This window comes from Mytilus californianus, unplaced genomic scaffold, assembly GCF_021869535.1.
Source record: "Mytilus californianus isolate M0D057914Y unplaced genomic scaffold, xbMytCali1.0.p SCAF_9, whole genome shotgun sequence".
In the NCBI taxonomy this organism is placed as follows: domain Eukaryota; kingdom Metazoa; phylum Mollusca; class Bivalvia; order Mytilida; family Mytilidae; genus Mytilus; species Mytilus californianus.
In genome coordinates this window covers 32,182,247-32,199,936 of record NW_026262745.1, presented here as the reverse complement: position 1 = coordinate 32,199,936, position 17,690 = coordinate 32,182,247, and the positions used below count along the sequence as shown (strand labels likewise).

At 33.6% G+C, this 17,690-nt stretch overlaps 1 protein-coding gene across 1 annotated transcript in view; it reads left to right on the top strand.

Annotated features, from left to right (window-relative positions):
- Nucleotides 1-603: 603 nt before the first annotated feature.
- The window catches only part of LOC127715119 (60S ribosomal protein L9-like), a 327,893-nt gene continuing 310,806 nt past the window's right edge, over nt 604-17,690 (top strand). Inside the window, exon 1 of the mRNA XM_052221163.1 lies at nt 604-609. The gene's annotated coding sequence lies outside the window, so the exon portion shown is untranslated. The remainder of the gene's footprint in view (nt 610-17,690) is intronic.

The following is a 17,690-nucleotide window of genomic DNA, read 5'->3' as shown; positions in this document are numbered from 1 at the left end:
TTTGCACGTAAAGAACCCTTGCAACAACTCTTTGAGGGGTCCGTAGGTGGTATGTTGCAAGGCTAAATTTCTGTCCTTATCCAATATACCCTCATTTTCCCGACCTTCATCCCGGACGGCCTCTATTACAGGACCTACCTATTGTATTTGTTAATTTGTTTTCGTCCTGAACATGCATGAAATATTTGCCACTGGACGTTAAGCAACCAACAATCAATCAATCTTGCTTTTTTCCCCGCTAAATCTTCTAAACTTGAAATAAGATTACCATTGCTCTTTACAAGAGTTCCTAGGAATTTACATTTTACTTCATTTTTTACCATTCTCAGTGTTAAAAATTGTCCGATAGAATCAAAGATCAATGCTTTCTTCTTTTATATTGAATTCTATATAAGGGGACGCCAATTTGATTTTTAATATTTGAGGGATTTTCAAAATGAATATCACGGTTTGGTAACCGTAAAAACCCTACTCCGAATAGGGACCGCATATCTGAGATTCTATGCCTGATTCAGTGGGAAGTAGACATGACCATTATACAGGACAACAATTAACATTATTATACCTTACATTATATAATAATTATTTGATTAGCTAATACGAAATCACGTATAATACTTTCCACCAGAAATCTGTACAAAAAACTATACCCGATTACTTCAAAAATAAAGCTACACCTGTAATTTCACATACCTACACCAAGCCTATTGCATTTTCAACCACAAGAGGGGTTTAGAGGTCTTTAACCTCTGGATTGGTCATGTGCATCGTCAAAATACAATTATAATCCAACTGGTCATGTTATTACTTGCCACATTGGCATCGTAACCAATGAACAACTAAGAGAGTTGTTAGCCAAGTGACCAAAATATAGAATTCCCAAGCCCATCAACTGTAAAAAGAACATCAGGATACTGATGGATGCAGTTGAAGACTATGCCAGAAAATAGGTAAAGCGAGAACAAGATGAACCAGAACTGGACACTTTGTCTGAATGGATCATAGCTATTATTCTCTTTGCATGACAAATATGTCGTTATTCCAGCATAATAAAGCCTCAAGTAATATTGTCTTCATGTGTAAAAACCATTACTTGGAATGTCTCACAAAAGAGCTTGGAATAAACAGCAAAACTGGTAATCCTGCATATTCTTCAACATCATTTACAAAGGATGAAATTTTACAAAATCACAAATCTGTCTTTCTTTCTTTTTTTATTTACATAAAAGAAAACTAAGAAAATCTACCGTCATTATACTGGATACCAAAACTTCACAAAAATCCTTATAAAGAACGATACATAGCCGGATCATCAAGATGTTCAAATAAACATCTTTCTAAAGTGCTGACTACTATTCTTTCTACAGTAAAGGATGGCCTTCAAAAATATTGTGATGAGATATATTCCACCAGTGGTGTCAATCAGATGTGGATTCTTAAAAATTCTAAGGATCTACTGCTAAATCTTAAATCACAATCTCTGCAATTTTGCAGCAACATTAAAATTTTTAATTTTTCTACGCTTTACACTACTATTCCCCATGCTCAATTGAAAGATCGACTTCACCATCTCATGAAAATGGGAATCGTAGATATAAATATCTTGTTTTGGGTTATAATAATTCTCATTTTGTGAAGAACCATACTGACTCTATCAGAAAATATACTGAAGATGATAATATCAAAATGCTGGACTTTTTGATCGACAATGTATTTGTTGAGTTTGGAGGATTGATATTTCAACAGACATTCAGTATTCCAATGGGTACTAAATGTGCACCCCTACTGGCCGATTTGTTTTTATACTCGTATGAAGCAGATTTCAATCAAAACCTTTCTGCGGCGTTTGATGTGATTGACCATAACATTATCGAAGCTAGATTAGAATATGCTTTTGGAATCTCAGGTTCTGCTCTGAAATGGTTACTCTCTTACCTCCGAGATCGGACACAGCGTATAGCAGTAGGCTCGGCCCACTCCAACGAATTTCGTCTTAATTGCGGTGTGCCGCAGGGCTCCGTGCTTGGCCCAAAGCTATATACTATATTTTCGAAGCCGATCGGCGAAATCTGTAGACGTCACAACATGTCTTATCAATGCTACGCCGATGATACGCAGATCTATTTAGTTTTCGAACCTCTTGATAACTGGAAAAACACATCGAATCGAATTGAGGACTGTTTGGCCGATATAAGTTCCTGGATGTGTGTAAACATGCTTAAACTGAACGAGGACAAAACGGAACTGATGCTATTTGCTCCGAAAAACCGAGTGAAAGATTTGAAGGATTGCAATCTCACCTTTAAAGGAAACATCATTACAAGTTCTGAGTGTATTAAAAATCTGGGTGTTCATTTTGATAAGACTCTGTCAATGCACCAACAAGTCAGTTCAGTTTCGAGATCATGTTTTTATCAAATACGAAATATAGGCCGCATACGTCCGTACATCAACGAGGATGCATGTAAAACTCTGGTAAATTCGTTAATCATTTCTAGATTGGATTATGGCAACGCTTTACTCTATGGACAACCAGCTTACATGATTCAGAGACTACAAAGGGTTCAGAACACTGCTGCGCGAGTGGTTACAAGAAAAAAGAAATACGAACACATTACTTCGACACGTGAGTCTCTTCACTGGCTGCCTGTGCAATACAGGGTGCAATACAAAATATTATTATATGTATTCAAGTCCGTGAAACATGAAGCGCCATTATATCTTAGTGAACTTGTAAATTTATACAGGCCATCAAGATCATTAAGGTCTGAAAATAACTTAACACTCGTAACTCCTATTGTGCGAACCAAAACCTACGGCAATAGAAGATTTGATCAAGCAGCGGCCATCCTTTGGAATGCATTACCAAAAAAACTTCAAAATGCAAAGTCGGTGCCTGTATTCAAAAAGAACTTAAAAACTCACTTTTTTCGACAAGCATTTTTAATCCCTTAAATTCGTTTCTGTGATACATTGTGCCATAGACGTTAGCCTGCTTTTGATTTATCGAACCTTTCTTTTAACTGGAGATATGTTTCATTTATAATATGTACATTGTATGTTTTTAGTAGCACACATATTTTTCATTTCAGTAATTATATTTTTACATGGTAATATTCCTTTTTCATCTTTTGAATACGTTTTCAAATTTTTAACTTATATTTGATAATTTTTAATAGCAATCTTATTTTAGACTTTTTTGGCTATTTATTTTACCAACTTTATTCAGTATAATTTTATTTTGATTCATTGATATATATATTCCACTTTTTTGTAAAAATTTCCACATTATTAATCCTTTTATCTAGAAAAGTTTTAACACTTAAATATTTATTTTGTGTGTTCATGTTTTATATTTTTATCACTGTCTGTGTGTATATTTCGTTTAACATGTGATGTAAAGCGCTTTGAGTAATATTGTTTTAGATTTAGCGCTATAGAAAAATTGTAATAATAATAAATAATAATAAAAGACAAAAAGAAAAAGCACCTTGCGAAATCCTTTAATTTTACTTTCAGATATATTGATGATGTCCTATCACTGAATAACCCATATTTCAGCCAGTATTTACATCTCATATATCCCAGTGAAATTAAGTATACTACTGATACTAGAAGGACTGCTTCATACCTTGACATTTTCCCTAATATTGACACAGATGGACGACTTCACACTAAAATCTATGACAAACGGGACGATTTTAACTTCCCAATTATCAATTTCCCATTTCTCAGCAGTAACATACCCTCTGCTCCATCGTATGGTGTTTGCATATCTCAGTTAATACGTTATGCTCGTGCATGTTCACACTATACGGACTCCATATATAGGAGTGTGCTCCTTACGCATAAACTTCTCCAATAGAGTTATGAGGAGGAAATATTAAAAATGACGCTCCGTAAATTTCATGGACACCATCACGAATTGGTTGATCTATACGATATGTCTGTGTCTAACTAACTAACGACATTTTTACCGCGTCTTAGATTGTGGTTTACCATCTACGTCGTCTGGTCTGCTAAGTTCCGAACGTGACCTATTCCCGAATATGAATGTTTTGCCGAGTGTGAATTTGCATTGCTATTCGACGTGTCTCGGTATTTATACATCCAACATTCATGTAGTTAGTTATGATGTTTTCAATTGTAATTCTTATTGGATATTGTGTTATGTCTTATCGTTTGTGGTTTTAATTCTATTTTTTTCTATATGTATGTAATAGTAAAGATAATTAATCAGCTAGTTCATTTATATGATTTTTAGTTTGGAGCAACTATATGCACAGGATTTATTTGTTTTTACAGTTTGATTCAGAAGAAAAGCCGACATGGTTAGAAAATACAAATAATTACACAATTATTAATACAATTCTATATTAATATGCTTGAAATGGTTAGAAAATGTATGTTGGCGTTTGTTTTTGTAGCTGTTCCGTTGTTTTCCTCTTATAGTTGATGTGTTTCCCTCGGATTTGGTTTGTGACCCGAATTTGTTTCAGTTAAATCGATTTATGACTTGAACAGCGGTATACTATTGCCTTTATTGAATTTCGATTTTTTCTAAAAATTGGCAGGAGCGGTGAATAATCCAGACAAATTGAAGCCTCCATCGAACAACCCTAATAGTCCCCGGTGAAAAACCCTTGTCGTCTCTCAGTGATCACGAGTTAACTCCCTTTAAAGTATGACGCCACTTTAGAAGCCCATCAAGTGACGAAGAAACAAGATCAAACAAGGCTTGGAAATTCATCTAGTGACGAGGATATCTCTTTTAAAGGTTCCTTTTCAGGGTAATCTATATTTTACAGAAAGAGTCTTCCTTTGTTGTACATACGAGAAATCTTAAGACACAAAATCGTTTTCTAGCGTAAGTGTTTTCACAATCTGTTACAATATTTTACACTTAATTGTTTGTTCGGTATAATAGTTACGGCCCAATGAGTCGGTGAATATCCAAAGTTGTCAACCCGAGAAAAGGGTTTATTTCCCTCGGGCTAAAGCCCTCGTGAACCTTGCTCAGGTTGACAATTTTGCCAAAGCCCTCGTGGAATAACCCCTGCTCGGGTTGGCAATTTTGGATATTCACCTCCTCATATAATACACCGATAACGTTATTCATCTCCTCAGAGGCCATAATTGTATATAATACACCGATAACGTAACCTTTCAACGGTGTTTCGTCTCATAACACGAAGCAAAGCTAAGCGAATACGTTAATTAAATACAGTTTCACTTCATGTAAACCTACTTGACGTGATATTTCATATCATAGTTTAAACACTATGGTCACACAATAATGTCATATGTGTACATCAAATAATTAGGATTCAGAAAAAAGCAAAGTTCCTTATTCTAATCAGTCTCGTTAAAATACAACTTATGTTCTTACATGATTCCATAACAAAAAGTGTAACATGCTCTACAATAACTTGGTGATGTTTGTGTTGCTCAGGCTTTCGTTTCCTATGTTGTGTTTTGAATACTGTTCGACTATAATCCTTTTTTTTCGGCTTACATATATTTCAACTGTATCTTATTCGATGTTACACATCTTTTTTTCGTATGACATATTGTGATTCAAACTTTTAAACCCCGATATTTGAGTAATTTGTATAAAGTTCAAGAGTAGAATGTACATGTATTTCGAAATAGAAAGGAAAAAAAAGTCGGGTTTACATGAACATTACAAACACAAATTCTGTAGAGCTTTTCTCCGACATAATTAACAATAACAACACTTAAAATAAGTTCAACATAAGATAGACTGTATCTATATTGCATATAGTGACAACCATATTTAAAAAAGAAAGATGGCGCCCATGAAGGTTTGATGTGAATTTGTTGCAGAAAGTTTTGTGTTTTTATGCATTAAGAGATATTCTTTACGTCTTTTCTGTTACATCGATGTTACTACTAATTGATTGGAATTGATATATTAAAAAAAACAGAACTTTAATTATAAAGATTGCAGTTTAAATTGCAAGTTATAAAATTGACAACCGAGTGAGTAGTAATTAGCCAATGTTTACATATAGATGTACACATAAAGTGAACTTTCAATATCGCAGACATAGTTTAAATCGCCTCATAAAATATGTCTCAACAACAACAACAAATAACCAGTTTTATTTCTACTGCTAAAGTCGATAAACTGTCAGCCAAAAACACAAATAATGCCGAGGAATCAACATTTACAGAAAAAACTGGAGATAAACAAAATATCACAAATCCAGCCAAACGTCTCCACTCTTGTCTCACCAGTTCCTCGGACCATAGTTTTTGTATAGAAAACGAACTTGACGAAATCAGACAGTCCCTGAAAAATGTACCGAAAAAATCAGACCTAACAGAAATTGTCACCGAGATATTTAAACAATTATCCGAAAACCTGAAAAAACAAATTAAAAAAGAGATAATGTCGGAAGTAAAGTCAGAAGTCGATAAACTAAAAAACAATTACAGATTCCAAAATATCTCATCTTCATGACAAATTAAACACTATAGAGTTTGAAAATGGGAATCTCCTAGAAAAAAATGCTAGTCTGCATTCTGATCTTAGAAAAATGAGGGATCTAGTTGATGAAAACAACAAGAAAGCCACTGAAAGTGTTCGGCTTGGTAACTGGAACGAACAATACTCACGTAAGAAAAATGTGAAAATATACCAATTACCAGAAAATCGAAATGAAGACCTACCACATTCCCTCCTTAACGAACTAAAGAACAAAGTCAAATTAGACATCAACCCGTCTGAAATTGTTGCAATGCATTGAATACCAGGGAAAGAAGGGAGTCCAAGGCCAATTCTCATAAAATTTCGCAGAATGGATACCAAAATTACACTTCTGCGTAAAAAGAAGAGTATAAACGAAGCACTCAAAGTTAGAATTAGTGATGATATTACAAAACTCAACCAGGGTCTCCTAAATAGACTGTACCAACATGACAATATTGTAAGCTCGTGGTATTTTAATGGTCATGTATATGGATCAGACGAGAAAGGAACTAGACATCGGTTCGAAATATTTGACGACATAGCCAAAAAAACTGATAAAATAAAATGTGTGTAAATCACTTTGAACAATAACATGCTTTCCATATTTGTTTGATATTGTCAAGTATATATATATACGTACCATTTGTACTTTTATATAATTCCTGTTCATTTATCATTATTTATTGTCTACAACACAAATTTGAACCTTGGGTTGATATTTGTCTCTTTGTCTCTCATACCACTCAACTATTTTTATTTTGTAATATTTTCCGGAAAATATACGTTTCCTACGTATTTGGTTTAATTATAGAAATACTCATATTTCCGGTTTGCTTGCAGATTGTAAACATATAAATTTTATTATTTACATCCATAGGTAATTCGTTTTTACACATGCTATTTACACACAAACAACTGACAAATGGTTGCACTATTAAAGGATGTCACATACATCTATCTTCCTAAATATAGTACTACCAGAATCTAAAAAATAGACAATCTAAATGTGTTTCTCACTTCTGCACTCGTAAATTGAAACTTAAGTCAAGTTTACAAACTTCTGTCAAGCATATTCTATAGATTAGTCTTGTCTATTTCACTGCGCATTATTCAATTTTTGTCTGAAATTCAGGCTAAGTGTTATCCTTCTTTTGCTTATTTATTTTGCTTTTGTTTTGTTTTGTTTTCTACATTTTACATTACAATTACTACTACACATCTTTGTAAGTCTAAAACAAAGAGTATTGCATGAACACAGACCTTGCTCATTTTTTTTTTCAATAGTATTACAGTATCACAAGATAAGTGATAATTGACATCGTTAACATCTGTTATTTATCAATGTTTTCCTTTTGTATATATGTTATGTACATGTATGTTTTGTTTTGTACTTTATCTCGTCTAAATTTGAGTGTCCTGTTAATCAATACATATGTCAGCTTTTGGTTTCAAAGGTCTGTCCAAAGTGTACATCATGTGCTTATGTTTCACTATATATTCATTATAAGTTTTGATAGTTTTGACTGATCAATGTTTTTAACATTAATCTGTAAATTTGTAAACTGTAATATTAATCAAAACATAATCCTCCCTATAATCATAAAGAATGTTTTTATCCTCAGTTGTATTATACAGTTTTTGTTATTGGTTGCTGGAATTGAGCAAAATCCAGGTCCAGATCAGAGTAACAAAAAGAATTTGAAAATAGTACACAATAATGTGTGTAGTTTACTTCCTAAGTTAGATCTCATTAACAATGAACTTCATGAGTATGACATTATTTGTATATCAGAATCTCATCTTGACAAGTCAATTACTGATGACCATATTAAATTAAATGGGTTTCATAAACCTATTTGGTTAGATAGAAACAGACATGGTGGAGGTGTGACCATTTATGTGAAAAATAGTCTACATTTTATTATACGGAAAGACATATCTGTAAGTAATCTTGAATTACTTGGGTTGATGTGAGGAATTGTAGTAATGTAAAATTTTTAGTTGGTGTTTTATACCGGCCTCCAAACTCTAATATATGGGACTTATTTAGTGAGTCAGTAGATAAAGCACTTGATTGTAATTTGCCAATTTTCCTTTGTGGTGATTTTAATTGCGATATGATGTCAAACACAAGTAACTCTTTTAAAAAGTTACTTAATCGTTTAAATTAGAAAATGTTTTGTTTGGGAGTCTACCAACTTTACAACCCAAACTGGAACTTGTATTGATTTATGTGTGACTAATCGCAAAACTTAATTAAATCAGTAACTGTACTTACACCGATATGCAGTTCTCATTCTCCTGTTTCAGTCGAAATTTCATTTAAAACTTTTAAACAACACTCGTTTAAAAGACAAATTCGTGATTTTAAGCGTGCAGATTATGAAGGTCTTAAAAACCAGTTGAATGATACTGACTGGGATGATGTTGTTTTTAATTCAAATAATATAAATGATGTTTATATGAACTTTGTTAAAACATTTGAAAGTACTGTCAATAGATATATACCTACTAAAACTATTACAGTAAGACCAAATGATAAACCATTTATGAACAACTTGATAAGAAACAAGATAAGACATCGTAATAGAATTCACCACAAAGCGAAAACTTCAAATAATCCAGATCACTGGAAAAAAATTTGAGAAATTCGTAATGAAATTATCAGTTTAGTTAGAAAGGCAAAAGATGACTATAAGTGCAAACTGACATCACAACTTATTGACAAAAATATTCCTCCTGGTAAATGGTGGCGCATTGCCAAGTCTGTATCAAATTGTACTAAAAACAGAGGTTCCCCCCCTTTTTTGGAACATGATGGCCAAATTTTTATTCATCCTTTGGACAAATCAGAGATCCTGAACAATCATTTTGCTAATATAGCTAATATTGATACGGAACCAGAAATTCCTGATAATAATGAGCCTCCTCCATGTCATTTAAACAAATTTGTCATCACTGAGAAAGAAATTTTAGACCAGTTAAAAATCTTGAATGTTAACAAACCAGCTGAACCTGATTGTATCAGTCCTAGAATCTTAAAAGAGGTTGCTAGCTTTATTTCTAAACCATTAACTAAGTTATTTAATATGTCCCTATCAGTTAAACAGGTTCCACTGTTATGGAAAATTGCACATGTTAATCCTATTTTTAAAGGGAAAGGTAGTCCACATTCAGCTCTAAACTATCGTCCAATATCTGTTACTAGTATTGTTTGTAAGATTATGGAAAAAGTTCTATTTAAACATTTGTATAATTATATGAGGAGTAATAACCTTTTGTCAAAGTTTCAATCTGGATTCCAGCCAGGTGACTCTACTGTTAATCAGTTAATCGAAATATATCATAAAATTATTAGTAATATGGATAATGGGAGGTATCTAGAGCTTTTGATAAAGTTTGGCATAAAGGACTTTTATTTAAACTTAAACAATCTGGCTTAAATGACCAGCTCTTATCTTGGATAGAAAGTTATCTTTCAGATCGACAACAAAAGGTAGTTTCAGAAGGCTTTTCGTCAACTCTAAGAAGTATACATGCAGGTGTCCCTCAGGGATCAGTTTTGGGACCCTTTCTGTTTCTTATTTATATAAATGATATAGTAAATGACATTGCTAATGATATTAGACTTTTTGCAGATGACACCTCTTTATTTGTTATAGTAGATGATGATCATGCTGTAGCAGCTGCTTCTTTGACTGATGACTTGGATGTTATCTCAAATTGGGCAAAATCATGGGCTGTTCAATTTAACTCTTAAGAAAACTAAAAATATTGTATTTACTAGAAAGGAAAGGGAGCATCCACCTGTATTTTTTGGGATAAATGGCGAAGAGGTTGAGAAAATAAATATTCACTGTCATCTTCGGATAACATTTCAGTCATCAGCTTCATGGAACACACATATTGATATTATTTATAAAAAAGCATGCTCTCGTCTATCTGTGCTTCGTCAAGTTAAACATTTATTAGATAGGAGTTCACTTATACGTATTTATTATGCTTTTATTAGACCTATATTAGAGTATGGTGATGTTGTTTAGGGCAATTGCTCCCAGCACGAGTCTGAGCTTCTTGAAAATATCCAAATAGAAGCAGCTAGAATTATTACAGGATTACGACGTAATTCCTCAAGACAAAAACTTTATATTGAATTAGGTTTAGAAACTCTGGAGAATAGACGTAATAAACATAAGCTTATACTATTCTATAGAATATTAAATGGGATGACACCTGCAAACTTAAATGAGTTAGTCCAGCCATATCTTCCCAGACAGACCCCTTATACTTTGAGGAATGAAAATAACACTTTTCACCCGCCTCTTGCGAGAACTAGCTCTTATTTTAATAGTTTCATTCCTTCCACTATAAGACTTTGGAATAGTCTTTCTTTGAGTTTACAAAAATCCCCAAGTTTGGGTATATTTAGAAGTGGACTGGACAAGTTTTATAGGACTGATGATATATTTAAACCTTTCAACTATGGGATAAGGAAACTTAATACAAGTCAATGTCAACTCAGAAATAATGCTAGCAACCTAAAATCTCATTTGTTTAATCAGTTCTTATCCGAGAACACTTTTTGTGCAAACTGTAATCACCCTGTTGAGGATAACCAACATTTCTTTTTTATTTGCCCTAAGTACAATGATGTAAGACAGCTCCTACTTGATTCCATTTACGCCATTGCTGATAATGTTGACATAAATATTGAATTATTACTTTTTGGAAACAGATTATTTTCATATGATATGAATATTGCTATTTTTAAATCTGTTCAGAAATATATCAGTGACACTCAACGCTTTGTTTGAAATTTACTCAATTTTTGTTTTATTTAGTTTTATTTTTTATTTTTTTCTCCTCCACTTCAACATTTATTCATTTATTCCATTAAGTAAGCTTAGTGTCTCTTTCAAGCCATACATATATATTTCTAATGACTTATAAAGGATATTTGCATGTTTCAAGGTACTTGAATAAATGATGAGTAATTGCCTATATACTTAAATATACTTTACATTTAGTAAGTAACACTGTAAACATATATTCGTTTGGCTATGCGGGATGTACAAATTGGCATCTCTTTTAATTAGGTCATAATACTACAAATTTCATATAGAAGCAGTTGTGATATAAACAGTAAAAAATAACTCCTTTGTAGCACATCACATTGAAAATGACGAATTAATGACCCCTTAATCATGTTAAGTATGCATTATTAGTGTTGAAACGTACGTCAGTCAATAATTCTTAACAGTTTTTAGCATAATTTACTTTGGCCGCCACCCAGGAACCAGAAAATGTTTGTGTCTAAGGATTCTATATCATCATTGGCAACTTTTGGCTACAGAACGTTTTGGATCCTAGGTTGCGGCCAACGATTCCTCTAGCTTTTATGTCCTGAAACTGCACAAAATCATCGGTTTTTGACAATATACCCAAAATGTGCTGACTTTGAAGCCTACAGTGTACTTTAATAAAGAGATTTGTTAAACCTAGTAGTAAGGCTTTTGAAAAAGATCCATTTAAGAATCAAATTACGGCAATTTTGATATTTTATGATAAAGTTAAATGTCAAGGCCATGTTTGGCCTAAAGTGAACCTTGTCCTTTCTGCCCCTATCCAATATACCCTCATTTTCCAGTAGCAGTAGAAATTTCCCCGACTTTTATCCCGGATGCCCTCTTTAACAGAACCTACACTTATTAATTGTTAATTTGTTCTCGTCCTGAACATGCATGAAATATTTGCCACTGAACGTTAAGCAACCATCAATCAATTAATGTACAAAAGTGAAATAATAAACATGCGTTGCAACAGATGGATATTAATGATAAATCCAGAATATTATATGGTCGTCCCCTAGGTAAAATGTTCATAAAGAAAAACATAGCACAAGCAAGCACAGCACTCAAACTGAATTATAGACACCTGCAAAACAGAAGAACATAACAACGAAAAACTAGTTGCTTCAATATGCATGGAAAAAACTCAAAATAAGAATGAAACTATGATCTGCAGGAGCCACATCTGCATGAGGTGCCGTTACAGTTGTTGATCACACTTCTAAAATGACTTAAGCTTTGTCTGCACGCGGATCGCATCAGGCAACTCCTTCCAGAGTTAAGCTCCAGCATACTTGAATGAGTAAAGACTAAAATGTGTCGTTCTTACCTTTGATTCTTCGGCAGACTAAATCTAAAACAAGGTTTAACCCACCATTTTCTTCGAAAAATGCCTGTACCTAGTCAGGAAAATGGCAGTTGTTTTTTACTTGTTTCGTTGATTGATAGCGTTTGATTTTGTCAGTTTTTATGGACTTCCCCTTTTTGAATTTGCCTTCGAATTCGGTATTTGTGTTATACTTTTTTTTTCTAAACGAGTAAAGTATATTTTTAAAATTGATAATATCATGACACTTGTGACTCTTTGTGTAATATTTTTCAAGTTTCTATGGCCATCATTTGGAAGCGTCTTATTACACGCTCGTTTACGGGACGTAGATGATTTTCCGTCTGTCAGTCCGTTGTCAACATTTCGGACATAACCCAAAAACGCTTTAACCAGTTTGCATGACACTTTGGTGAAGTGTTTATATCTATTGACGTAAGCTCCCTTTTGATTTTTATAAATTTTAGATTTTATTTTTTCCGAGTTGTGGAGTTTTATTCATTAAAAAAGGGTAATTTTCCAGTTTTCGGACAATAACTCAAGAAAGCTTTTTTTGGCAGAAACCCCTACCTCAGACAATAAAATAACACTTTTAAACAAAATTTAGCAACCTTGCTTACATGTTTGACCTTTTTTGACAATTTTCACGTGAATTTAAAAAGAAACGTGCTGATACTTGAAGTGCTTGGCAATTGTGGTAAACTTTGAAACAAACTATACATCCCATTAAATGTAAAGGAAAAGGGAAGTTGAAAAAAATGTAAACACTACAATGGACGTTGAAGCAAGCATTACAAATCATGAACAAATTAAAGTATTTTGAAAGGTTTACCTTCTTTGTCACACTGCTTTGGCGTTAATACTCGAAAAGTTCTTCCTATTAACGAATGCAGCTTCACCCTCTGAAGGTCTCTGAATCCGTACATGATTACAGTCTATACAGTCTAAAGTTAGCGGAATCCTGTCTTCACGTCATTTTTACTTGTTTGCCATGAAATGAAGTCATTTTTTTCTGGCTAAAATGGCATTGGTAACACTTTCCACTTCTCTGCTAACTATAGCCTTGTCGTACTCCAATGTATCTCCGATCACCTGCAGAAAGGACTGGCTGGCATTAAATCTAAGGGCAATGGATAATTGCTCCTCCATGACAAGTGCTGTCTGTTTTAGCGTTCCCCGTTGAAGATCTTCCCCTAGAAGCTCCACCAAAAAACTCTTTTTCCCAAACCAGTAATTTTCTCTCATCTCTCGTTCTGTCTAGTTGGTGAGATTATTTCCCCCTCCTCTTAATATTCGCTGCTCTTTCACATTTGGATTAGGAACATTGAAAATAATTTGTCGTTCGGCCATTTTTAAAATTTTAACCCAGCCCCTAAAGGTTGGTTATTTTGAAAGGTACAAAAGTATTAAACAACTTTTACAAGTTGTTTTCTGTTTTATATATAATATATAAAAAAAAGATGTGGTATGATTGCCAATGAGACAACGATCCACCAAAGTTCAAATGAACTGGATGTAAGCAATTATTGGCAACAATACGGCCTTCAACAATGAGAAAAACCCATACCCTATAGTCGGCTATAAAGTGCCCCTTTATAATATAATTTGAAATAATTCAATAGTGAAAATGAACAGCCTAATTTATAACAAAACAATTTTCGAAAATCAAATATGACAGACATGAACCAACGACAACCACTGAACTACAGGCTCCTGACTTATGACAGGCACTTGAATAATGTGGCGGGATTAAACATGTTTGTAGATTGTTATCAATAAGAATGAGTATGTCATTTGTCTTCATTTTTAATAGAAGTAAGTTATGGAGTAAGTAATCAAAGGCCTAGAAAAGTCTATCAACACAGCTGCCACAAATAAATTTTATCGACTGCTTATTCCATTCCTCAATGAATTTTAGAAGTGCTGTTTTACAACCATGGCCAGGTCTAAAAGCTGACACGATAGGATAAAATATACTACCAAAATAGTGTATTAGCTGCTGGTATATGTTCCTTTCAAAGAACTTTGACACAACCGGTAGTATAATAACAGGTCTGTAGTTTACTGACTTAAACTGACTATTCCTCTTATATAATAGTACTACATGTGCTTCCTTTACATGACCAAGAAACTTCGTGAACTATTGATTGACATATTTGTAATAGTTTTAACAATTACTGGTTTGACTATTTTCAAAACTTTTACTGATACTTCATAGAGACTTGTAGTTTGTTTACATTGATCTTATTAATTATTTTTTTCTATAGCATAATCATTAATTTCATTAAAAGATCAGCAACCTTCAATATAACAACTTTCTCTAATGGCTTGAATGCTTGGATGAGTATCATCTACATCACAACTATCACTGCCAATGGCTACACTCACTAAATAATTATTAAAAATTTCTGCAATATTTGATGATCATAATGATTTATAATCATTGCAAAAGACAATATTGTTGTCAAAATAACTACCTTTGTTAATTAAAAACAGTTTGATTGTTTGCCAGAAAATCATTTTGAACCGCCAGTGCATCGCTCTATAAAATAATTTCTTATAGATTGTTGTCTAAGTTTGGTAACCATGTTTCTTTGTTGGCGACATGTCTCCCAGTTTTTCTTTGATCTTACATGTAGATATTTGTTGTGTATGATTTGCTTCTTGTAGATTGCATTTTTGAATGGTTGATTCACATATGGTGCTGAACCCTTTTCTATTGTATATGTAGACTTGTCGAGCTAGTTTAGTTTGTATTTTTATAGGCTCGTTTACGGGACGTATTATGGTATATCGTCCGTACGTTGTCAATATGTCGGACAATAACTCAAAAACGATTACACCAATTTGCATGAAAAATTGGTGAATTGTTTATATCTATTGACGCGAGCTCCTTTTAGATTTTTATCAATTTTAGATTTTACGTTTCCGAGTGATGGGATTTTATTCTTAAAAAAGGGGGGATTTTCGAGTTTTCGGACAAGAACTCGAAAATGCTTCAAGCAGTGTTCATGAAACTATGGCGAATTGTTTATATCTATTGGCCTAAGTTCCGTTTCGATTTTTATAAATTTTAGAATGTACGTTGCCGAGTTTGCGATTTTATTCATAAAAGGGGGGATTTTTCGTTTTCGTACAATAACTCAACAATGCTTGGATAAAACTTTGGTGGGTGGTTTATATCTATTAAAATAAGATCCCATTAGTTTTTTATTTTTTTAATCCCCAAGGGTGACTGGGGAATAGAAGTATGGTCACCATTGGTCTTCCTCCGACCGGCAGTAAAACCCTCGCCAAAGTGGGGCGTCCGTTTGGCTGTGCGGGATGTACAAATTTGCAGTCACTTCCGGCCAGATTGGGTACGTTAAATCCGATGCCTCGTGTAAAGAGAGTGCCACGCTCTTTGCACGTTTAGAACCCTTGCAACAACTCTTTGAGGGGTCCGTAGGTGACCGGTTGCAAGGCTTAATTTCTGTCCCTATCCAATATACCCTTATTTCCAGTTGCAGTCTAAATTTCTCCGACCTTAATCCCGGACGCCTCTATTACAGAACCTACCTATTGTATTTATTGTTAATTTGTTCTCGTCTTGAATATGCATGAAATATTTGCCACTGGACGTTAAGCAACCAACAATCAATCAATCATTTTTTTTTAATAATTTCTGATTTGACAATCAGGAGTTATGGAACTTTATTCGTTGAAAAAACGACGGGTGTATCATGCGTTCCATGAGCAGCTCTTTATTCTATATGTCGTTTTCTTCGTACTGCACGGATATGGGTTCCAATGTCTTCTAAAAGTCCGATTCTTGTATGGTATGTATCAAGGTGCCCACAGTAACGTCTTGGTAAAACGTGTTCTGCATTGTATATCATTATCAGTACCCCCCAAAGGGTGACTGAGGAATAGAATTATGGTCACTACAGGGATTCCGAACGGCAGTAAAACCCTTGCCAAAGTGGGGCATTCGTTTGGCTGTACGGGATGTACAAGTACGGAGCCACGTCCGGTCAGAATGGGGTAGTTAAATCCTATGCCTTGTGTAGAGAGTGCCATGTTATCTGCACGTTAAGAACCCTTGTAACAACTCTTTGAGGAGTCGTAGGTGGCCTGTTGAAAGGCAAAATTTCGGTTCATATCAAATATACCCTCGTTTTCCAGTGGCAGTAAAAATTTCCCAGACGGCCTTTATTAAGGACCTAACTATAGTTTTATTGTTAATTTGTTCTCGTCTTGACCATGCCTGAAATAGTTGCCAATGGACGTTAAGCAAACTACAATCAATCAATCAATCATTAACAGTATATTGTATTTATATAGTGCATAGCTAGATTTGTGTTTGGGTAAAGATATTTGAAATATTTTGTATTTCTTATTAACTGTTGCATCGCATAGAAAATAAGTTACTGCGAGCAACCATGCCTACTACATTTTAGACATGTTTTTAATTTGGACATATATATAAGGGATAATTCAACATTGTAAAAATGTTATCAGACGAATTCTCTTGACAATGTCGTGAATATTGGAAACAGTCATTTTCTTTTACTATTATTCTACTGAAATAACGAATTCACTTTTGGTCCATTGAGAGTTATGAAACGAGATCGTAGCCCGAAAGTAGCAGGAACAGGGTTACGTTTCGGATCTATTATGATATCAATGTGTGTTTAGGGTATGCTCAGTTTTGAGCCTGGAAATTTTATATCACTTATTAACTTCCGAACACTTTAAATAAATATTCACATTGTTTAAAAACTTTGAAACTTTCCATTTAAAATTGAACGATAATATGACTGTATATGATCAATATTTTAAAAATATACTTGTTTCACAAGGATACTATAATCTTAAGCCTTTCAGATAAAACTAATTTCAAATTAATATAAAAAAAAATATCTGAAATTTATCAATACAATCTTCAAACGTATGCAATACACTACCTTCATACCGTATTTTTGTTACAAGCTGAAACAGTTAAAATCATTGATTAGGTCAAATTAGTATCTATAAATGT